Genomic DNA, 17,333 nt, shown 5'->3' with positions numbered 1-17,333 from the left:
GAGAATTTCTGCCTGGGCACTAGAAGCAAACATATGGGGAGAAATGTTTGCAGTGTGCCAGATGTCCTGACACAGAAGTGAATCGGAGTAAATTCAGCTTAATCTTCCTGAGGATGAGCTGAGTTACACTTCAGCTTTGTAGGAGGTAATTCAATGTAGACGGTGTCTGGAGCTTGAGACTCCATCTGAACAGTATTTGCAACAAGTCTGCTTATTAGTTTTAGTCTTAATTAAAGACCACTGTATTTCTGATGTTTTCCCTCTGGTTATAGTTATTGTATTTGCATGTAGAGCATTTTATTTCCCTCACTTCTTAACTAATTTTTCTCCATCAGCCTCAGAAGAAATAGTAGTGTTTGTCTCCAAAAGTCAGTGGTGAAAATTTTCTGTGCTTGTAAAACAAGCCCCCAGTCCTCCCAGGGTATGGCCAAGGACAATGTCTTTAGAAGGCAAGAAGGCCAGGCAGGGAGTCACTGATGCACTCTCTGAAAATGGCCAACTTTTCCCACACCTGACTCCCTACAGAGACAGAATCAGAGAGGGCCTCTGATGTGTTGCCACTAGAGCAAGTAGTGTTAGTCCCACTTTACAGATGACAAAATAATGGCTCAAGAGCCAAAGTGACTTGTCTATGACTGTGAAAAGTTTTCAGCATAGATGGGGATCAGGGACTCAAATCAGGCTATCTTTTAAATAAGCCATCCAACATCTTGGTCTCTTCATGTATTCCACACAGACGTAATGAAGGCTTAATATGTTCTGAGTTCTCAAGTAAATATAAGAGAGCAGAGGGAGGCAGCTTGATGTGGTGGAGACAGCACAGATGTTAGTTTCACGGAGACCTGAAACTTAAATCCCAGGCAGAAATTAAACCTAGGCAGCCCCACCCAACCTCTTACCACTATCCTGTAGGCCTCCTGCCTGGAAGAACTGGCAAATATGAGCCATGTTATCTTGTTTCCTCTGATTTCTTTTCTTTTTTTTTAATGAGGAAGATTAGCCCTGAGCTAACATCTGCCACCAATCTTCTTCTTTATGCTGATGAAGACTGGCCCTGAGCTAACATCCGTGCCCATCTTCCTGTACTTTATATGTGGGACGCCTGCCACAGCATGGCTTGGTAATCAGTGTGTAGATCTGTACCTGGGATCCGAACCAGGGAACCCAGGGCCGCCAAAGCAGAAGGTGAGAACCTAATGGCTGCACCACTGGCCTGGCCATTCCTCTGGTTTCTTTAACATAGTGTCTTTTGGTAGCTGCAGTTTCTGTCTGAATTTAATATACTTCTTAAGAATTAGGCTCAACTTCATAATGGGTGTCAATGGCCCACTAGAGGAAAAACGACTCCCACAATCTAGCATGTCCTGTATTTAGTCTCCCCACAACTCAGTGTCAGCATTTCCTACATTGAATTGCACCACGGACTTTTCCCTACTCCCTGACAGCAGGACAGATAGCCCCAATGGGAGCCTAATCACTACTGCTGTTATGTGGACATAATTTTGCTGAAAATCATCTTGGGCCAACAAACCAAGGTCTGTCTTCATGTTAAAGGATAATAAAATGTTCCAGAAGAGGAGTCAATTCCTCCTTATAAATAGAGTCTGACTTTCATTGGTTGCAACAAGCCATTTGCCATAGAAGGAAAAAAGGTGAGATGAAGAATTATCAACAATTTTTGGAACAGGTACAATCTAGGCAGCATATTTATCTTAAAAAGACACTGGAAGCAAACATTTTCATCTGGAATGTGAAGTGACAGATCACAGCAGAAATGTCTGAGGCGCCAGTTGAAAAATTGTGGCTCTATCCTGGGTTTGCAAGAAAATGGTGAGTGAAGAGAAAAGTTTGGAGAGAAGACATACCTCAAAAAACAATTCTGTGAGTTGTGCCTTTAAAGAGGAAAAGGGGCTTTTAAGGAGAGCCAGATTTTGACATTCTGGGAGCACTTGATGGCACATAATCGCCTCTCTTCAGTAGCACACCTCTGTGAAGATGAAAGATAGAAAAACATGAGAAGGAATTGTGGTTCAGCTCCCTATTTCAGTCCCCAGGGGCAGAGCATTTATGGAATCAGACAAGGGACAGAGCCAGCACTGCAGTCTCTTTTCCTTATGGACTTGAAGAAAAAGGAGTGGTTATCAGGGACATTTTCCTGGATATTATACCTTTTTAGGTCATTATTTTACTTCTCTTTCATCTAAAATTGTGATTTATCTTAACAGCATATTTGTAATGTGGGAACCTGAAAAGTAGTGGAGAGTGAAAGATTTTATGGTGTAGATGGAATGTCATAAATCACACAATCTTATTTTTTTAATTTAAAAAGTAGTTTTTCAATCGTCGTTTGTTAACAGTGAGCCACAGGATGCAGAATTGAAAGAGACTCCAGGAGTCATCTAACCCAGCCCGGGCAAGGTCTGCCTCACAGGTTCTTTCACTAGAGATTCTCCAGCTTGACACGGGCCCTCCAGGGTCAGAAAGTGCTCTATACTCGTATTAAAAGATTTTCCTTAAATTAGACCTTAGAGTTACATCCATCTCTTGATCCTAGCTGTCCTTTCCAGGCTAATATTTGAAAATAAGTTAAAGGTGTTCAGATCTTCTGCATGTTTACTTTGCTTAGGGACATCCTAGCTTCTTACCATCCTGATTACTTCCTCTAGACACTGTCTGGTTTCTCAACCTCCATTTTAAGTTATCACATCAAGAAGTGACACAGACTTAACTCTGTCAGTGCATGCGCAGTGCTCAAAACAACTCCTGCACATGACAAGTGCTGCAAGGTCAGGCGCTGCTTCTTCTCCAGGTGTGTTCTAACCACATCTGGAGACACAGAGAGAGTAGCCCCTTCCTTTGTCTGGAGAATGGGTTCCTATTAGTGTCTCAAAGGCATGTGATATCCTTACCTAACATTGGACTTTAGATGGCTGGAAAACAAGAATTGGTGCCAAGTCATACCTCTCACATCCTTCAGTCTAAATATAGCAGTTTACATTTAACCCCTAAAACTATCTTTGTATTGTCCTAACACGGCAGATAATGAAAATCATTGAGCTGTTTTCATTCACTGGTTTCATTCATCTGTTATCATTTATCCAACTTTCCCCTTTGGGTGAAAGATACAGACATAATTACCTTGTTTTCTTATATTTTTCACACAGGTTCTAGGCGAGGATTTTAAACAAAATGAAACTAAAAACAGAGTCCTGGGTCCCACATGTAAACAGTCTCCTGCAGCTTGTTGGCAAATTATTAATCAGCAAGCTTTGGGGAAAGTTGTTCCATCTCCACATCTCTTTGAAATGGGCTTTCATACTTTCCCCTGATTTCCTTGTCACGTCTATACAATCATTGTGAGCAGTGTCGATTCACACTTGGCTGAATGTAGACAGACACTCACTGTAGACTTCCACTGATCTGCTATCTTGTGTGTATCAAATAGGTCATGAGTTCAGTCCTACTTGGCTAAGAACATGGCTTCTCAGGAATCCATACGGCTCCTAGGAATCAATGTTTTCTTTCCTAAACACTCAAGTTCGGCTTATTTATTAGTCTACTCAAGACTATTGAAGAAGAACCATGTCAAAAAAAATGTTTGTTGACATTTCCTGACTTTCACCCTTTGGTGGGAGCTAGTCCGCACGCTTGGCAAAGTTCACTAACTTAGTGCTCATACCAATGAAAGGTAACTATTATCATGTCTTTCTTATATCTCAGGATATGGAAGCACAGAGGTAAACCACTTGCCTAAGGCCACACAGCTAGAAAGTGGTAGAACCAGGATGCAAATCTGGACAAACCAGTCACAGTATGCATCATCCTAGTCACTACCCACTACCTTTCCCAGCCTTTTTGTCTGATAACCACTTCACATTTCCTGTTCTCTGCCAGCCCTTCTACTCATATCTCCTGATTTATCAGCAGAAACTTAAAATACATGTGCAATCCTGTATCCTCTCTACCCTGTGATTTCACTGATATTAATCTGGAATCTTCATTATTTAATGCATTTGAGCACCCTCTTACCTTCTACCCAATGATTTATCGGGTGGCTGCTCTCTCTTTAGCAGTTTAAAGCTCAGCCTCTTAAATGCAGAAAATAAGAAGAAAATAAGAATTGGACATATCTACTTTTTGTCATTCTAAACATGACATTGTACTCCCTAAGCGAGAGACCAATTCTTTCCTTGGCCTTATTCTTTCTCTGAACAAAGCTTAAGCAACATCCTTTTTGCCAACTTATCATTTTGCCTGAGTTTCGGTGCTCTGGTTCTTACTATCAGGAGATCATTTAGTTACACTCTGTGGACGTTACAATGTATTAGAATACAAAGAATTTAAAAGAAGTATATAAGGAATACCAGAAAATTAAAGATTCTATCAAATAAACTATGCAAAAAGAAAGAACTGGCATCCTTGTGGGGCACTTAGTTTTGAAGAAGCAAATTTTGAATCATGATGAGCAAGGGAAGTGAACACCAGCTAGTTGAAAACAAACAATCAGGATGGCTTTCCTGATGGAGTGAATACATGGGGGCAGTAATGAATGTGATGATAAATATGAGAGGAGAGTGGTGGAAGAAAGGCTTAGAAAAGTGTGCCATCCTTACCCCGGCCATTTACAATCATTCAAACATCACCTTTCATTTTAGAGATGCAGAAAGGATATGTGACGTGCAAAAGATCACAGAGCTACTTAGGGACATGTTGCAAGGTCTAGAATTACGGTCTGCTACTTCCCAATCCTGTGAAAAATGCTCTGAAATTGAAGTCAAAGATAACTTGTTGAAACCTGTCTCAGGGCTAGATTTAGAAATCTAAAGGCCTCAAACACAGAAAATATATTGTAAAAATAACAAAAAACCATAAAATAAGGGCAAAGAAGACCAATAAAATCATGGCAGTTGGTTTGCCCACGTTGGCTATACTGATGCTTCTTTTGCAATATCAAAAACAATTTCTCACAGCGTGTTTTTCATGCCCTCTGTTTCCCTTCACACGTTCATAATAATGCTGGATTGTGTTTATGGAGTCTGGTCTTGCCCAGCTTGAATGAACTGGTGTGTGAAGGGAGCACCATAGAGTAGAGCTGGTGCTGCAGCAGACGCAACCAAAGCAAATTTTGTGGCTGGGGAGGCAAATGCCACATTCAACAAGCAACACAAGGTGGAATTTCCTCAGGAAATAATCCATGTGGTGCAGGTGATAATATAATAGATTTCTGAGGGTCGGGTAATAAATGGGTGCTGGTGAAGTCAAGGAAAGTTTATTGGCGAGAATGAGATTTACGCAGAGTTGGGAGGAAGTGCAAAGCAAGCATTCCAGGCAGAACTATAGGGGAGGGAGAGAACTGTACATTTTATGGAATAAAGAGATTGAGTTGGAAGGTAATGGGAAATGTGGCAAATTGGGTAGTGTGGGGCCAGATTGTGGGAAAACTTGAATGCTGATTCTTCAAAAATATCTATTAGGTATCTAACCCATGCCAAGCACTGTGTGGATGCTGGGAAATCATTGGAGAGCAAAATTCATGGACTTTACACTTCAGAAAAGATATTCTGTTACAAAGGAATAACAAAGTAGAATAAAGGTGCTGATAGAACAAGCATCAGGGACTACATGAACATGTCTTAGAAGCATCTAGCCCAACCTGAAATGAGTGGTCAGGCAAGTCCTTATGGAAGAGGCGTTGTTTAAGCTGGGCCTAAAGGAAAATTACAAATTAGATGAGAAGGAGAGAAGTATACAGGACGGAAGAGGTAATAGCAAATGCAAATATACAGAGGCAAATGTGAGCCACCAGGGAGATGTTTATTGTAACCTGTCATGGAGGGAGTGGTGAGAAGTGATGCCAAACGATGCTGGAGAGGAGGGTGGCAGCAGGTCAGGATGCCCTTCGACAAACAGGTGCTCATATGCTGAGTCCTCACTATGGAGAGGCACCCAGGAGCACCTAGATGACTATCTTACAGTTCCTGCCCTGAAGGCATTTACAACATAGCAGGGTGACAAGTAAGTCATTAAATATTTACAAAGCCATAGGCTAAGTGCCATGATAGAGACATGCACAGACAGGAGACCAATTAAGTAAGTAAATTCACGGATTTTTGCCCACAATTTATGCTCATTCATTCAAAAATATTTATTGAGCACCTTCTCTTATGTTAGGTACTGAGGATATCAAAGCACATGAAAATCATTTCCTGTGCTTAAGGAACTCATGATCTCTTGGGTGTGACATATAAGAAAGTTGACATTTACACCCAAGCATGATAAGAGTCCTGGCAAAGATACAGGGCACCAAGGGAGGACAGAGAAAGATAATGTATCTGGCCTGGGGACCAGAGAAACTGTAGGAAGACAAGAGGTTGTTTATTAAAGGCTGAGTAGGAGAAAGCTCTATGGGCAGGAGCAACCTCTGGCGGTGGATGGGCTGGTATATACAAATCTGCCACCATGATCCCCTCCTGTATACAATGTTGCAGTGCATATGGAAATGCTCTGTTGACATGGCTTATAGCACAAATGCCCTACGTTATGGCCCAGCATAATTTCATTTTAATAGACTCCAAATCAATCCTCTCTTGAGAGTAGACCTTATATTCAGATAGTCTCCCTGGCCATGATTTCACCACTTGCCTTCATGTTTAAATCACATACTCTAATAAAACAGAGCCTTTTAAAGGCAGTCAGTCATTCAAGGATCCAAGTTACCGGGGAGGATTTGGTTGCCTGCCAAATTAAACCTTGGCCCTGGATTGCTAGGCAAAGAAAGATTGCCCCTGAGATAAATATTTGGAGTTCAGGAGACATGGCCAGATTGCAATATTTTTAAGTTATGGACGATCACATTTGGAGCTTCAACTCTCAGATTTACCTATGTTCTTAATTTATTTAGTTAAATTAAAAAATACATGGGAAAACAATGAGGCTTAAAAACACAATATTAGTAGGAAGATCTCAGGATAAACTTGTACTGAACAAATATTAAGTCAGTAAATAGAAAAATGCAAATTTACAGTCAGAACTTTTTTCTAACTTTCAGTGTCCTAGTAAGGACATTTGACTCACAGAGGGAAAAAAGAAAGTGGTTTTGGCATATTTTTTCTTGCTTTTAATCTTAGATCAAAAGAAAAGGTAAACTCCACCTTTGTGAGAAATTTCCTATGATAGCAGGAAGACACTGGCCTAGGATTCAGGAATCCTGGAATTTCAGCCAAGTATCTCAAATCTATCTGATCTTGAATTCTTCATCTTTTAAAAGGAGACTTATAAGAGGGGCACTAGTGGAAAGATCAACATTCTGAGCCTCGTTTCTCCACCTGCAATGTGAGATAGTTGGAGTAATCCAGGGTGGGCTGGTGGGTGACTTGAAGGCCAAAACAGAAATAATTGCTTGTGGCTGCTGTGTGTGTCCTGAGAAGGATACTGGAGTGATTTCCAAGCCCAGAGGGAGAGTGCAATGATTAATTGATGAAGGCAGGCCATGGGCCAGGCCACCCCTCTTCTCACTGTCATAGTCATGCCTTCAAAGACCTGCAAACTCTCAAGGGAGAGAGAAAGATAAGCACATAAGCATGGGAGTAGAACATTTAGGATGTTGCATATGAAGTCCATTCAGATCCAAAGAGCATATCCAGACAAAATATGGTGGTCGTATGTCCTGGAGCTCAAAGGATTTGGAGGGTCAGGAGGAGCCATCAGAGAAAAGTTGATACGCTTTCTGGTCTTGCATACTAACCTCTCAGAGATGATCGCCATTTTACACACAAGGACAAAGACTCTGTCAAAAGTGATAGTACATATCAGAGCATCTTACAAGCACTGAAACGAAGAATTAAATCTAAGATAGTATTCCTGCTCCCACATCTCAACAGACAAATTCTTCTTATTGCTACAAGAAGTTGTTAAAGAACCATTGGATCCAATTTCTCATATACGTTGGAATTCATCATGGGCACATGGCGGTACTCTTGTGCCTGGAATTGTGCTCAACACAGTGAGTGGTACAATATATATTGTTAACGGATATATCTTAGTTTAATTTTATATCTGAGAAATTTTAACCAGAGATGGGTGACCTTAGGCATTGCTCAGATGCTGCATATTTTCATACTCTTGGCCCTATCAATAGATATGTAAAACTGTATTACTCAAAAGTCACCTAAACTATCACTTCACACCCTTTAAGATGGCTATTATTTAAAAAATACTGATGTGAAGGTTGTGGAGAAATTGGAACTTTTTGCGTTACTGGTAGGAATATAAAATAATGCAGTAGCTGTGGAAAACGGTTTGGTAGTTCCTCAAAAATTAAACATAGAATCACCATATACTCCCGAAATTCAACTTCTGACTACATACTCAAAAGAATTGAAAGCAGGAACTCAAATAAATATTTGTGTACCAGTGTGAATAGCAGCATTATTCAAAATAGTCAAGAGGTGGAAGCAATACAAGTGTCCATTGATGAATGAATGGATAAACAAAATGTGGTATACACATATAATTTAGTACTATTCAGTTTTAAAAAGGAATGGAATTCTGATACATGCTATAATATGGATGAAACTTAAAAAGATTATGCTAAGTGAAATATTTTGTCCTCACTTGTATGAGGGACCCAGAATAGTCAAATTCGCAGAGACATAAAGTGGAACAGAGATTACCAGGAATTAGGGGGAGGGGTCAGAGGTGAGTTATTGTTTGATGGGTACAGAGTTTCTGTTTGGGATGATTGAAAACTTATGCAGAAGTGTAGAGGTGATAGTTACACAACAGTGTGAATGTAGTCAATGCCACTGAATTGTACTATCAAGAATGATTAAAACAGGGACCAGCCCCGTGGCCGAGTGGGTTAGTTCGTGCGCTCCACTTCGGCGGCCCAGGGTTTCTCCGTTTGGATCCTGGGTGCGGACATGGCAGAACTCATCAAGCCATACTGAGGCAGTATCCCACTTGCCACAACTAGAAGGACCTAAAACTAGAATATACAACTATGTACTGGGGGGCTTTGGGGAAGAGAAGAAAAAAAAAAGATTGGCAATAGATGTTAGTTCAGGTACCAATCTCTAAAAAAATGATTAAAATAGTAAGTTTTATGTTGTATATGTTTTATTGCCTTAAAAAAAGACAAAAATTAACCACCTCTATAGGAAAAACAACAACACAAAGTCATCCTAAACTAATACAATAATATCACACTTCTGGCTTCTTCTGGTAGATAAGTAGTGAGTTGGAATTTTTAAGAAAATTTTTTTCAGCACTTTCTTACTTAATTCTCCACTTTCTCTCTCCATAGTAAACATACTAATTTTTAACTATGACCAAATATGAATGAACTGACAACATATGGATAGAATTGCTGACAGTGGAGTACGGAACAACGAATCTAGTAAAGGAAATACACTCAACAATGTGGGATCATTTAGCGTAAGGGCAAGCAGATCTGCGCACACCTCATTAGTTCCTACATGTACCTTAATAACAATTACTACATTGTACTACTGTGGAGTATGAAAGTGAGCGTTCATCAGAGTTGACCTTGAGTTAGCCTCAATTATTTCAATGCTTATGTATTTTCAACACTTTGAGAATGCTAGAGTGCTATATAGTTATAAAGTGTCCCATCCTAGCAAAGAATAGCATTAAAAATAAAGATTTAGGATATAAAGATGTGAGTTGACTTTATTTAGAAATGCGGCTTATTGGGGACCAAGCCCCACCATCTTACGATATTGAACAAACGAGACTGTATTGCACTAAGTAATGAACAAATAGAGGCTGGCAAGTTTTCAGAGAAGTTCAAGGCAAAGAGAAAAGTAATTTTAATTGACATCACTCTGTACACCATCCAATATTTTATTCAAAGATTTAAGGATATGCGCCAGCTGATTTTGACTTAAGTCGAGTTGATTTAAACCACTAATCAGGAAAAACTACAGTAAACAAATTTATTCCTCAGAAAAGTACATTTTTGTTGTTTGACATAGCCTTAATATATATTCTTCACAACTCAGATGGGATGTAGGAGTCATTACTGTATGTACAGAGCACACATTTAAAACTGGTGACTTATTTGATATTGTTATGAAGCATCCTGAAAAAATTGAATGAATGACATTGTTGTTTCATTTATCAAATATAACTGAAGCAGATATAGGCAAAGCCATTAGAAGAAGAACCTCCAATTGAACTGGCTAATATTGGCTAATATTACCCCAAAATAAAGACTTTCACTTGTATTGACCAAACAAATGAGGAATGCAAACTGGCTTTCATTCTTAAGTAACAAAAGCATAAAATAATGATAATGTTTTAAAAATCAACTTACATTTATGTAGCATTTTCCCATACATACATTCATGTACGTTACTATATACATTTTTATATGAAAAAATATCATATGCTATTATGTAAAATAATATCCATTGGTTATCATTGTAATGACAAATGGGAAAATTTTTTAATTGAATTGGCTACTTCAGTGAAGGCAATATAGGATATTTGTTATGCTTATTATGCTTCTAACGCAGCCTTCTGCTTATTAATTCAAAGACTGTAAAAGAAGGCAGGGTTTCCTTTGCATTTTTAGTCTTCAGTTTTTCAACTTACAGTATATTAAGGCAAAGGAGGAAAAGTTCCAGTCCATACCCAGAGGAAAAGCAATGCTGTGAAAGATAGACCACCTTCACAAATCTGGTAAGGAATGAAATTTGGATGATTATAATGCACCAGAAACTTCCTGCCCACTGCTCGGTTAGCCCCACAGCAGGGCAATGAGATGAGTAATACCATCTCCATTGTATAGATAAGTAAACTGAGCTTCCAAAGGGCTGAAAAAATGTCCATGACCTCACAGCTAGCAAGTTGCAGAGCTTGTGCTCTTCCCAAACTATAATATGCTGGCGGCGTTAGGGTGGTAATACAGGGCTATGGTAGAACTATAAACAATTTTTGATGAGATCAATATGTACTTGGTAGCAAATAAAATATATATTAGAAGTTATGTCTATATTATAATACTATTTTAGAGTTTTAATTAGACTTAAGTTTAAATGTGCTAATTTAAATATGCAAAATCCAACCTATTAATTGAGCACCTTTTATGAACAAGTATTTGGATACATGCAAAAATATATGTAGACATAATCCCTCAAAGGGCTGGAAATTTAGTGTAGAAGACAGACAGAAAATGAGCTGTAATACAGGCATATTGTGTTAAGTACTATTGATAGAGATATACTAAACAAAGTTATTAGTATACAAGAAAAAAAGTCTTTTGTGTAGATTTGTTATTTTGCAAAGCACTTAGGTAAAAATAATTGAAAACAACAAATGAATATTATGATTTTATGTATTGAATGACTTTGATGGGTGTGGGTTGAGGATATAAGTTGGTTCACAAAAAATTCTGAGGAGTAATTAGTCTTCAGATACATGAAAATCAGTAGGAAGTTTATCTCCACTGAAGGTGGGGTAAGTACAGACTCATTCTAACTGGTGAGGAGTTAGTAGGAGTTTAATAGAGAGGGAGAAAGGGTTTCTGATATACACATATAACTGGAATGTGAGAAGTAACTATTACTGGAATAATAATAACCCAGTGCTTTTCATTTGGCAAAGTACTTTCATGTATCTTATTTCCTCACTAGGTTTGCTGTCAGGTAATTATGGCTAGTATTTATCTTATTTTTAGTAGGCAAATTAATCAACTATAAAAGAAGATAAGCTACTCATCAAGGTACATATAGCTGGTAAATGATGAACTCAAGGCTCAAATCTAGGATTCCACAGTCTAAAGTTTATAGATGTTTTATTACAGAGTCCAAATTCAATTTAAATGTAGTTCTGCTCGGAGGGAGGGAAATGAGTGAGAAACACAAAATTTTAGTGCTGGAAACTTTAGAAATTGTCTTCAGGAGTTGCAGACTTAAGTCCTTGCAGGGCCGGGCTGGTACTGTGAACAGTGAAGCAGCTGGTTGCAGACCACACTTAAAGAGGAGGTGCATGTTCTATGAAGCGGTTAGCACAGTCTAGGTTACGCTGCAGTAACAAACAACTCCCAAATCTTGGGGACTTCGAATATGGTATAGGTGAGCAGGGAGAGTTGCTCCATGTCTCCTTACCCCAGAATCCAGGCTGACAAAACAGTCACTATTTATAATGCTTCCTGTTACTGAGACAGAGAAGAGAAAATGTGGCAGAACACACACTGGCTCTTAAGGCTATTGAAAAGTGAGATATGCTTGATTTGATTCTCATGGCCATGTTTAATTTTAAGTAGGAGTTGGGGGGAAAGGAGCAGAAGAAGTGCTGTCCTACCATATTTCAGAAGGTAAAGAACCAGAATACTTGGTGATGAGCAATTATGAGCATTCAGAGCCTCCCCTCATGTCACCAAATATTCAATTCATTCTCCTTTTTACACACAAAATACTTTTTTCTCATCTCTGAAAGAGACAATCCCAGAGTCCCATCTGATCAAAGTATCAAGCTTAAGATCCACACACTCTGGGTGATGTGTTGAGTCTCTACCTCAGGCCCAGATGTGGCTCCTCTTGATGTAGAGATCCATGAAATAAAAATTAATCTTCCCCCTCCACGCACTAACATACGTTGGAGGATGGGGCAGAAACACTCCTATTCAGAATAAAGAATAGGAGTTGGGCAGGAGATGCTGGTTTATGGATATGCTGAAATTTCACAAGGCAGACATTTGCAAGGACTCCTTTCATTGGAAATGGGATATTCTTTGATCAGGCAGATTCCACTCCTTGGAAGGAACTCTTGAGGCTCTTGTTCTCTGTGTCCCTTGGTTCTGCTTTCTGGAAGGACCTCTTTCACCTATTATCTTTGTCCACATCCATAGTAGGCATTGGAGAATATAGCCTCTTTGGGGTTGAGTAGCTTTCTTGGACCACTTCTTGATCACAGAAAGTTTCAGGATCCAAGGTTAATATTTTTATGATCACAGATTGTTTAGTGCATGCTGAAAGTTTCTTTGGTTGTATAAGTCACATAAACATTTTCTAAGGGTATTAGTCAGGGCTCTCCAGAGAAACAGAATCAATAAGATATATATATAGAGAGAGAGAGAGAAAATGGGGTGGGCCCCATGGGTAAGTCGTTAAGTTCATGTACTCCACTCCCATGGCCTGGGGTTTGCTGATCAGGATCCTGGGCATGGACCTACACACTGCTCATCAAGCCATGCTTTGGTGGCATCCCACACAGAGGAACTAGAAGGACTTACAACTAGGATATACAGCTGTGTACTGGGGCTTTGGGGAGAAAAAAATAAAAGAGGGAGATTGGCAACAGATGTTAGCTCAAGCCCAATCTTCCTCACCAAAAAAAAAAAAAAAAAAAACCTTAAAAAAAAAAAAAGGAAGAGACAGAATGAGATTTATTATAAGGAATTGGCTCATGCATTTATGGAGGCTGGGAAATCACAAGATCTGCAAACAGCAAGCTGGAGAGCTAGGACAGCTGATGATATAGTAGAGTCTGAGTCCAAAGGTCTGTGAACCAGAGGAACCAGTGGTGTAAGTTCCATTCTAAAAGCCAACAAGATGGAGACCGAAGAAGAACTGATGTTTCAGTTCATCTGAAGTCGGGAAAAGACCAATGTCCCAGCTCAAGGCAGTCAGGCTGGGGAAGTTCTCTCTTATTAGAAAGATGATTCACCTTTTTGCTCTATTCAGACCTTCAACTGATTGGATGAGGGCCACCACCTCAGGGAAGGCAATCTGCTTTACTCAGTATACCAATTCAAATGTTAATCTCATTGAAAAGCATCCTTAAAGACACGCCCAGAATAATATTTGATGAAATATCTGGGCAATCTGTGGTGCAGTCAACTGAACACATGAAATTAACCATCATACTAGGCTTATCCATTATATTCTAATTAGTACTATTTGGGGTTTTTTTCCTAGTTGAACTTTCTAGATTATGTATATAGGTCTGCGTGTGGCTTGTGTGTGTTCACTTTCTCAACCCCACAATTCTCACCCTTGCATTCTTGATTTATTTGTGGGTACCTCAAGTACAGCAGACTTCAAAAAGCCATTCTTGCTGTCTCTTCTCTGAGCCCTTTTGTCCAAGTGAGGGATTTACTGTGCATCATGACATTATTCTGAGACATTTTAGTTCAATCATACCCTTGATTTGATCCTTGTAATAAGGCTGAGTTCTAATCAATCCTTGTTTTTCAAAAGCTTTTTTGGTTTTGTGTTTTAGTTGTTGGGGGAAGACGAAGCAGCTGCCTCTTCCAAATCTAAGAATCCCTGAATTTCATAATTCTTTCCATATCCTGCTATTTCCTTTTGCAAATGGGTCCATTGTCTTCAGAGCTCATTTCTTTCATATGATAGCTCAGTACTAACATTCCGTTTTCTGACTTCTTTCTCCAGTTACTGCAGATAACATTTTTACCAAACGTTTGCTACTGAGTAAGATGGAAAACCATCTCTCCAATTTTTGATGTTTGCTTACCACCTGCCAAATGATCACTAGGAAAGTGCAACATATATTCAGTTATGGTTGTGGTTGTTGTTTTTGGTGGTGGTGTTATGTAGAACTCACTACTAAGCACCAATTTCCATAGCAGTCAGAACAGGCTAGGATATGCTTGTGTAACAAACAACCTCCACAATTTTGAAACTTGTGACAATATAGGACTACTTTATGCTAATACTACATTTTGCTGTGCGTTGGATTGTGGGCTCTGTTCCACATTCTTCACTCCTGGACCCAGAATGGTGAAGCAGCCACCATCTCAAATATTGTCACTTGCCATGACAGAGGGAAAGCAAGAATGTGTCAAATTGTGCATTGGCTCTCAAACTTTCGTTGTGTGTTTAATTGGCCAAAGCAGCTTGTACAGATACAAATAAATCCAAGGGAGTGAAGAAGTGCAATCTAATTATGTGCCAGAAGAGAATAAGCAGAATATTTGGTTAATACTAGTTTTGACTACCACATCCTTCCTAAATGTATACATAACCTGGGTATCCCAAATAAAATTAGTCTTTAGTTTGCATGCACTCTGAGAGTTTTCGATTTCTAATGCTTTGTCTGGACGTTTATTTGCATTTTTACAGAAAGGATAACTGAAACTCCTTGATGACTTATACAAAGAAATTTAACAAGCAAGTTTCAAGACTTAATCCTCGCTAAATTGCACAGAGCAGTATGTTGTAGTAGAAACAGCCCAGGCTTTGGTTTCATTAGGAACTCGGTTCAAGTCTCAACCACATAACTATGTTTCAGAGTCTATGTGGTTAAATTAGTTTACGTTTCTGAATTTCATGCTCTTCATTTGCTAAATAGAAATATGTTAAAGCTGCTTTCCCACATGAGCTGTTGTAAAGATAAAGTTTAAAAAATTGTTGAAATGCTTCAACAATTCTATTGTTGGATTGTCATTTACTCCTGGAGAAGGTAAGAAGTTGTTCAATGATTCTATTGTTAGATGAAGTTTATTGCTAGAGTGTATCATTTTGGTGAAGACAAGTCTTGTCTTGCTAGCTGAACTTACACTTCCAAGGACTCCTAAGGAAAAGGTGATTGCTCTTTGCATGTGCATGTTTCAGAAGTCTCACTCTTTAGGAAGTAGAAGATTGTCTGATGAGAAGAGAGACTCAATTAGGCAGCCAACCAACAAAGCAGAAGATTTTTGTGATTAAGAGCAAAGGCTCAGTGTGAAGTCAAATGTTTGCTTGAGGAAAGAAATCAGAGAACAAGCTGAAGGATCTCTGAAAACTGATTCTCTAAGAATCTCCCTTTTGTTTGACCAAAGAGTATGTTGACTATGCTAATATCCAAAGGATCTTATTGAACTCATGGAATTTGGTGAATGGGAGTCAAATGAAATGACGCTAAGCTTCATTCTGATCCCTCTTTAAAAACCCATCTAAACTTTTTAAGGATTAGAAATGAGGTACTTTCTTCTGAATTAATTGGATGTTTTAGTCTGAAGGCAGTGGTTCTCACACCACTCCATCACTCTCCATAAGAATCAGTTGAGGATCATATAAGAACACTACAATTCCAAGATATAATCACCAAATTCCAGGATTTTAATTTGAGGGTTTTGGGGTCAGGCCTAGAAAGCTGTACGCAGGTAGACTCATTTGAAAAATTCTGAACCAGTGTGTCCCAATCTTGGTTACAAATTTGAATCACCTGCCAAGTTCTTAAAATAGAACTATGCCTGGGCTCCACCCCAGACCAAGTATTTGAGGATGTTGGGTCACAGGCATGGGTAATTTTTCAAGTGCCTAAGTGATTCTAAAGTGTAGCCAGCGTTGAGGACCTCTGCATTTAGTCTAAAGAGATCTCTGTCAGATTATAGGATGTCATATCAGCATCCTGAAAGATATCTGACAGCATAGGTTTCTCCTTTTTTAGTATCACAGAACGTTATGCTATACAGTATCTAATAGGACTAAGGGTTTTCAACTTAGAATGTCTGCATTGCCCTAACAGGGGAAGAAAGTCAAGAAAGGAAATTTCCAGCCTAGACTCTGGGGGGAAGAAGTGTGCAAAGCTGCCACCCTCCTCCCAGTCAGATCTATGCAGATCCTTCCACTCTCTCAGCACTAACACATCCCTAAACCCAACTTCCATTCTTCACCTCTGTCCTGCTGGTTCTCCAAACTTATGTTTCCGTGTGCAACCTCCTGCACCCACTAGGACTCTGCAAGCCCATCTTTATCGGCCTTCCACAGACCAGCTTTCTCTCAATCAGCTATTGCACCAGCTCCCCACAAAGTCTTTTTAATTGTAAATTGAACTCCTGAGAGCCGACGCCTTTCTATGAATGTTCTGCTGCCATCTCATCCAAACTGCAATTTGTTTTTTCCCTAAAAAGCATCTCCAAAGGAGACCGCTACTCTTATCCTCACCCTTCAGTTGCAATTCGCATACACCCTGCTCTTCACTGAAGCTTTCAGATAATTATTACAGGGCTCTCATCTCTCACTGAACTTTTCTTGTTTAAGTGGCACACCAGATGGTTTTATAACTGTTTCCATCATCTCAACATCATGTTCTACTGATCTCTTCTCCAAAACTTTAAATTAACATATATTAAGCATCTTTAGAGAGCTAGGTACCAGGATAGGCACTCTACATAGATATAACATATAGTATAATGAACATCTGAGTACTGGCCACTTTGCTTAGGAAATAGGATGTAAAAATACAGCTGAAAGCCAGAAGATACCAATCTGATTGCATTCTCTTCGTTCATCTTCTTCCATCCCCAAACCTGATAGAGCTGGAGCTGGTATGGCCCTTCAGAGTTGTGTCCAATAGAGGTA

Source organism: Equus quagga, chromosome 4 (genome assembly GCF_021613505.1).
Source record: "Equus quagga isolate Etosha38 chromosome 4, UCLA_HA_Equagga_1.0, whole genome shotgun sequence".
Taxonomy (NCBI): Eukaryota; Metazoa; Chordata; class Mammalia; order Perissodactyla; family Equidae; genus Equus; species Equus quagga.
Note: the sequence above shows the minus strand (reverse complement) of the source record.